At 48.5% G+C, this 6,648-nt stretch overlaps 1 long non-coding RNA gene across 3 annotated transcripts; it reads left to right on the forward strand.

Annotated features, from left to right (window-relative positions):
• The first annotated feature begins 231 nt into the window (after positions 1-231).
• Positions 232-6,394, forward strand: LOC132672869 (uncharacterized). Of its 3 annotated transcripts, XR_013557596.1 has the most exons (4): positions 439-602; positions 975-1,068; positions 1,523-1,638; positions 5,393-6,394. It is a non-coding gene; the product is annotated as an uncharacterized LOC132672869 (long non-coding RNA). The 3 variants fall into 3 exon arrangements; XR_013557595.1 differs by lacking the exon at positions 439-602 and adding an exon at positions 232-341 and having other exon boundaries at positions 975-1,638; XR_013557594.1 differs by having other exon boundaries at positions 975-1,638.
• Positions 6,395-6,648: the final 254 nt, after the last annotated feature.

A 6,648-nucleotide genomic window follows, 5' to 3' on the forward strand; every position in this document is an offset into this window, starting at 1 on the left:
GGGTTGTGGGACTGAGCCCCGAGTTGGCTGAGTGTGGGGCATGCTTAAGATTCTCTCTCTCCCTCTGCCCCTCTCCCCAGCTCTCTCTCATAATTAAAAAAAATAAATAAAATGAATGACGCTTAAAAAAAAAAAAATGAATGATGCCTAACTGATGAGACAAAGTCAGCTGTTTCAGGGGGTGGGTCCCTGGGAGGGGGCAGGGCAGCTGATCACTGATAATTTGTGTGTATTAGGGGATCCTCGATACCAGAGATGTGGTGATGAGGCAGAGAGTTTCGGTCTGTGCTTTTATGGAGTTTATGTTTGAGAAGAAGGGACAGAGAAAAATAAACACACAGGTAAGTAAAATCAGTTATTGATCAACAGTCTGCAGAGAATTAGGACAAAGGTTGTTCGGAGAGTAGAGTAACTGGGTGACCAGGCAGAGGAAGCAGCCGTGCAGAGGGCTCAGGGCAGGAAGGGCCTGCTGGTCAGATAAACAAAAGGAATAAAATGTTCCTCTGACCCATGCCTGAATGTTCTTTATGCCCCACTGCCCGATCATGATGGCTAGGAGTCCCCTCCCCACTTGCTCGTGGGAGTTCCAGCCTGTTCCAGAGGTTCTCCTTGGGCAAGGGGGGTGGGGGGTGAGGGGGAAGGTCCACAGCTTAGGCGTTGCTGGGATGCTGCCTCCTCCGGGAGTGTCTGGCCATCAGAGGCACAGCTTGACATCCTCACATTCAGAAGGGCCAAGCCCTCCCTGATGGTTGTGTCCCCAAGGACACTCATGGGGGAGCTGAATGTCTAATAAAACTGATGTCCAGCAGAATGCGGCTGACTTGCAGAGAGGCCGGTCCAGCATGCGATGCAGTGGGACGACAGTGGGACCACCTGCCTTCGGGAAGCAGATAATGTAGTAGAGAGACACCTGGCTTCATAGGCTCCAAAAACAAATTTTTTTTTTTTTTTTTTTTTTTTTTTTTTTTTTTTAGAGTGCCTGCTGCGTGCTAGACTGATGTGAGGGGCTGGCAGTACCAGGGTAGATGAAAGTCCAGTCCTTGCCCTCACCTCTCATTGATCTTGGAGGTTAGTGGGCCTTTAATACCAAGGTAGGGCATCTGGATGCAATTCAAAGTGCCCTGGGAGGCATTCGAACCTCTCGGGAGACTTTCTGTGGCAGGTTACAGGGAACCTAATGCACGCCGGCTTGAATAATAAAGAGGGTTTATTGGCACACCATAACTAGAAGGCTGAAACGTAGAGAGTCCTCAGATGTGGTGCAGCCGAGGCTCCAACTCTGTCTCTGTGATCCCCTTGGCTCCGTGCTCCTCTCGTGAAGCTCAGTGCCTCCCTCCCAAGGTGGCTTCCCGCAGGCACAGAGGCTGTGCTTTTTCATTCATGTTCTGGAGTAAGAAAGACACAGTGACAGAGACAGAGATAGAGACAGGGACGGAGACAGAGAGCCCCAGAATGAAAACAGAACATCATTGCTGAACTTCTGACTAATGGCCTCTCCTAACACCTTGCTCAATCTCTGCAGCGACGAGAATGCAGTGCCTGGATTACCAATTCCTACAGCAGGGCTCTTGGGACTCCCCAGATTAGTTAACTAGGCTCACCAAACCACGGGATTGCTGGCAGGATGGATGCTGGGAAGTAGCAACAACCCCTGTTACGGTGGGAAGATTTCAAGCAGATTTCAGGAAGGTTGACATAACTGGTTTGCATTTTTAAAGATCTCCCTGCATTGGAGGAGGGAAAAAGAGGAAGCTGGGAGAACCATTTGGAGCTACTCCAAAGAGAGATGATGGTGGCTGAGCCCGGGAGGAGGGAGGCAGGTGAGATAGGGCAGAAAGGACATAATTGAACCTGGTCACTTAGCAGTTGAGTGGCAGTGACATGGCTCTTAACTTCTCTACATCATTTTCCAAATCCATAGTATGGTTGTATCAATTCTTAGCTCTCAGGATTATAAAAATACATTAAGTGTATCTACCACAATGAAGGTCCCCAATAATTGGCATTATTAGTATTAACATCCAAACTCCTTATGTGACATGCAAGTCCCTTTGTGTTCTGGACTCGAATAACTCTGGGTGGAAGAGAAGGGGAGTGTCTCCCATGTTCAGCCGATACATGTGTTTTTCCCATCCTGTGGTGGAACCTTCCAAAATGGGAAAAAGTTGTCCTATAGCCAGTCATGAAACTTCTTCTTTTGGTCCCAGGGGATTTTTGTCCCTAGTCCCATCATTCAGCATCCATATCTTGACCAGCACAGAGAGCAGTTTGTCATGTCTTCAGTCTGCAAATATTGACAAAAGAATGAGAGTTGGCCCAATGCACTTTAATGAGTAAGAAACAAACAAGCTTGCTCAAATTTCCAGGAATTTTCTCCCGAACCGAGTTGCAATGTGGTTTTTGCCACTCCCCAAAACCAATGTCCTAAGCTCAGGAAAGCCCCCTGTTATTGCTGTCACTCCAAAATGTTTTCACCAAAATCAGTGGGTTGAGTGATTTCCTTGAGAATAATAACTTTGCACAATACAGACAGAGCCTCAGTCTGCCATGGAGATATGCATTCCTGGCAGAAAGTGAGTCCACACCTAGTAGAGAGGCTGTAGAATGTTGTTTGTTGCAGGAGGGTGGGGAGGAGTTAGGGGGGATCAAGGGGATGGAGGGTAGCACTACTTGTCTTTAGGTTTCAGTGGGGATGGGGGGAACCCGTGAGTTTAGGAATTAGAGTGCCCTGGGTTTTAATCTCATTTCTGCCATTCATTAGCTATGAGATTGTTCATTCATTCAAAACAGGCCAGATAATGGGGACAGTACAAGACCTACTCTTAAGAAATGACTGTCTAACAATTGCTACAGAGAACTGGATTACAATAGAGTAGGGCAATGGGGAAAACATGGAAGTGGCTTTATGGGAGCACAAAAAGGGGCACCAGATCCAGCCTTGCCATAGGGTAGGAGGCAGGAAGAGCATCCTGAAAGAAGGATAGAAGCATAGAGCGTTGGGAAGGAGAACGTTAGCCTGGAGGAAAGGGCCAGCAGCAGGGACTGTGCTCCAGGCAGAAGGAAGCGCACCCAAATTCTGGAGGCAAAATTGAATTGGAGTGTGATGGGGCAGTGTGGGGCAGATCAGGTTGGGAGGTAAGCAGGGTCAGGTGGTGAATGTGCTGAGAGCCACTGTTGTTTCAACCCCGCGGACAAGGGGAGCTGTGGAGGGGCTGACGCCGGGGAAAGGCACGGGCACATAAGTACCTGAAAGCCTTGTTGGTAGCTTGAAGGGGCTCAGAGGGGAACAAGATAGGAAGCAGGGACAGGAGCGCTGAGGCTGTCCTGTAGTCCAGGGGAGAGACGGCAGCCTGGATTAGGTCGTGGCGTTGGAGAGAGAAAATAATACAGGGAGTTGAGGGATATATATATATATATATATATATATATATATATATATATATATAATTTATTTATTTATTTATTTACTAATGTTTATTTTTTTTTGAGAGAGACAGAGAGCACGAGAGGCAGAGAGAGAAGGAGACACAGAACCCGAAGCAGGCTCCAGGCTCTGAGCTGTCAGCACAGAGCCTGATGCGGGGCTCAAACACGCAGACCTCGAATTCACGGACTGTGAGATTGTGACCTGAGCTGAAGTCGGACGCTTAACCGACTGAGCCACCCAGGCACCCCTATATATATGTGTGTGTGTGTGTGTGTGTGTGTGTGTGTGTGTGTATGTATATATATATGTGTGTATATATATACGTGTGTGTGTATATATATGTGTGTGTATATATATGTGTGTGTGTATATATATATGTATGTATATATATATATACATATATATATATTTTTTAATGTTTGTTTATTTTTAAAGGAGAGAGGGACAGAGTGTGAGCAGGGGGGGTGGGTGGCAGAGAGAGAGGGAGACACAGAATCCGAAGCAGGCTCCAGGCTCTGAGCTGTCAGCACAGAGCCCGATGCCGGGCTCGAACTCGTGGACCTCGAACTCACGGACCGCGAGATCATGACCTGAGCCGTAGTCGGATGCTTAATCGATGGAGCCACCCAGCTGCCCCGAGGGATATTTGAGTAGTGGTTATTTGATCTCAGAGACAGAATGTGCCTGACACTCTAATTGCTTCATTCTATTTCTTACAACGTCCCTGTGAGGTAGATATGGTTCCAGGTCAAGCAACTTGTCCACCACTAGTGAGTGCAGAGGCAGAATTCAAACCCAGGTCTGTGGGCCCCCAAACCCCAAACACTACTAGATTATGTGGCTTTCCTAAGTCAAATATGACCATTTCTTGCTTACCCTGTTTAAATTAAGGCCCATAGAAGTTATACCAATTCGGAAGGATTTAAGTGGAATGATACATCACAGACTGAAGAAGGTTGATGCCTTGGTATTTTTGGGAGTACTCACGCTGACCATCGACATCCACCTCCCATCTGTCAAACCCCTCCCTGCACCGTCCTCTCTGGGAGTTTAACTAGCTCAACTGCCACCTTCCGGAGGAAGCGTCCTGGGTGCACTCGCTTCCCCAACAGAATCCATAGCATCGTTGCTTTCCTATCCTTGCCTGTTCACAAGTCCGTTTTGCCCACTGGCCTGGAAGCTCCTGGAGGGCACAAGCGGTGTTGTCATCCCTGAGATCTTCCCAGTGCCTAGCCAACGACCATGGACTTGTTACATATGGGATGAAGGAGTGATTGCAGGAAGATCATGGTCACACCACGATAGAACAACAACCTGTTTGTTTTGGTGGAATGCGTGAGTGGAGGCTCTGTTGGCGTCCATTCTGCCAACTGCTTTGCCCTTCCTTGTGCCGAGTGCTGTTCCTTCTCTTGTCCTGAGAAATCTTGCTGTCTGTCTGCGGCCCCACCTCCCCTGGGAGCCAGCACCGCAGGGTCCCCTTGGTACGTGCTCAGCACTGTTCTTCCTTAGCTGCTGTTCGCTCGGTTCTTTTGCACAAATTACATGTTTCTTCCAGCTTTAATCAACACAACCTTGAATCCTCATCAGACTCTCTGCCCTCTCTCCAACCAGTGCTTAAAGGACACTCTTCCCCTCAGCAGAGATGGTATAATTTTCATAAACATGGGTCATTTCCCCCTTGCATCAATGTCAGATACGAAACCACCACTTAACAAGACGTACCAGAAACGCAGAATGTCTGAACAAAGGCTGGGGACAATAGTATTTTCTTTTCTTTTTTTCCTTTCTCTAGTTCTGTTAAATCGCTCTCCCAAAATAATCCTAATGCTTTATTTACTTCAGCTCTGGGTTTATTTTGAGATGAACTTTCCTGAAGCGGAGTCTTAGGATGTGATTCTTATCCTGGTCACATCCTGGGGAGTTGTTTTGTGACTTGTTTGAATGGGCTCTGGCTTTTCCAGGGAGCCCCCTGGCACCGAGGAAGAGGCCAGAGGATGTCAACTCCCGTGTGCAGTACAAAGACAGAGATGGCAAACCATCAGCTTTGGGTGGAAGTGCTCCCCAGAGGAAAGCCTCGTCTCCTGGGCTCATGCACGACAGACACCGGCAGAAGCGAACTCAGCTCAGACTTTATCAGTTATCCGTTCCGGAGACTGAGGTGTCTCATAGTTTCCAACATCTGAGTGATTTGTGAACGTTAGGAATTCAGACGCTGGATGATTAAAACGGCCAGTGCTGGGAATTTTCTCATTTCAGGAAATTTTGGTCGTGAGGCATGCTGGAACCTCCCCAGCAGGCAGACCCGAAGGGCAGGAAGTCCAGACCGGGGGTGGGGATGAGACTGTGAGAATGGACCAGAAGCCGGCGCGAGCCTTCACTATCATGTCAGACAGATCTGTGTGGGAATCCTGCTTCCCTGGGCCTCAGTTTCTTCACTGGCAAAATGGGGATGATAATATCTACCTCACAGGAGTGTCGTGACAATTAAATCCGATAACGTCATGCCTGGCACACAGTCAGGGCCCGGGGCATGTGAATTCCCCTCCGTTTCTATAGGTGGATGACAAGCGGTGGTGAGTGGTGCATCCGAGAGGGAAGCTGGAGGTCAAGGGACTGGGGCTGACTCTTGGAGGTTGGGGGGGAAGGGGCTGGCCAAGCCATGCGGGCTGTTGCAGTCATGAGGCTCAGGGCAGGGTTTCAGTCCAAACTTTGATCTGCAGGAGGAAGCTCCTACAGCCGCAGGTTGATCCCGGGTCTGTTGTATAAAGCAGTGGTTCTCCAAGTGTAGTCTGAGGGCCCCGGAGGAACCTGACACACAGTTACTTTGCTACAGTAGCAATCACTCTGGGACTCACCCCTGCGCGTGCACAGTAAACAAAGAAAAAAACCAAAAGCCAGTTTTCAGAGTGTTGCTTGGTGAAGCAGTGAAAGTGACCACATTTATTAAATGTCAACCCTTGAGTACTTGGCTTTAAAAAATTCTTTTTTAAAACGTTTATTTATTTTGAGAGAGAGAGACAGAGTGTGAGCAGGGCAGGGGCAGAGAGAGAAGGAGACACAGAATCCAAAGAAGGCTCCAGGCTTTGAGCTGTCAGCACAGAGCTCGACACGGGGCTCGAACTCACGAGCTGTGAGATCATGACCTGAGCTGGCGTTGGACCCTGAACTGACCGAGCCACCCAGGTGCCCCGAGTACTTATCTTTTTAATGCTTTGTGTGAT

This window comes from Panthera onca, chromosome C1 (assembly GCF_046562875.1).
Source record: "Panthera onca isolate mPanOnc1 chromosome C1, mPanOnc1 haplotype 2, whole genome shotgun sequence".
Taxonomy (NCBI): domain Eukaryota; kingdom Metazoa; phylum Chordata; class Mammalia; order Carnivora; family Felidae; genus Panthera; species Panthera onca.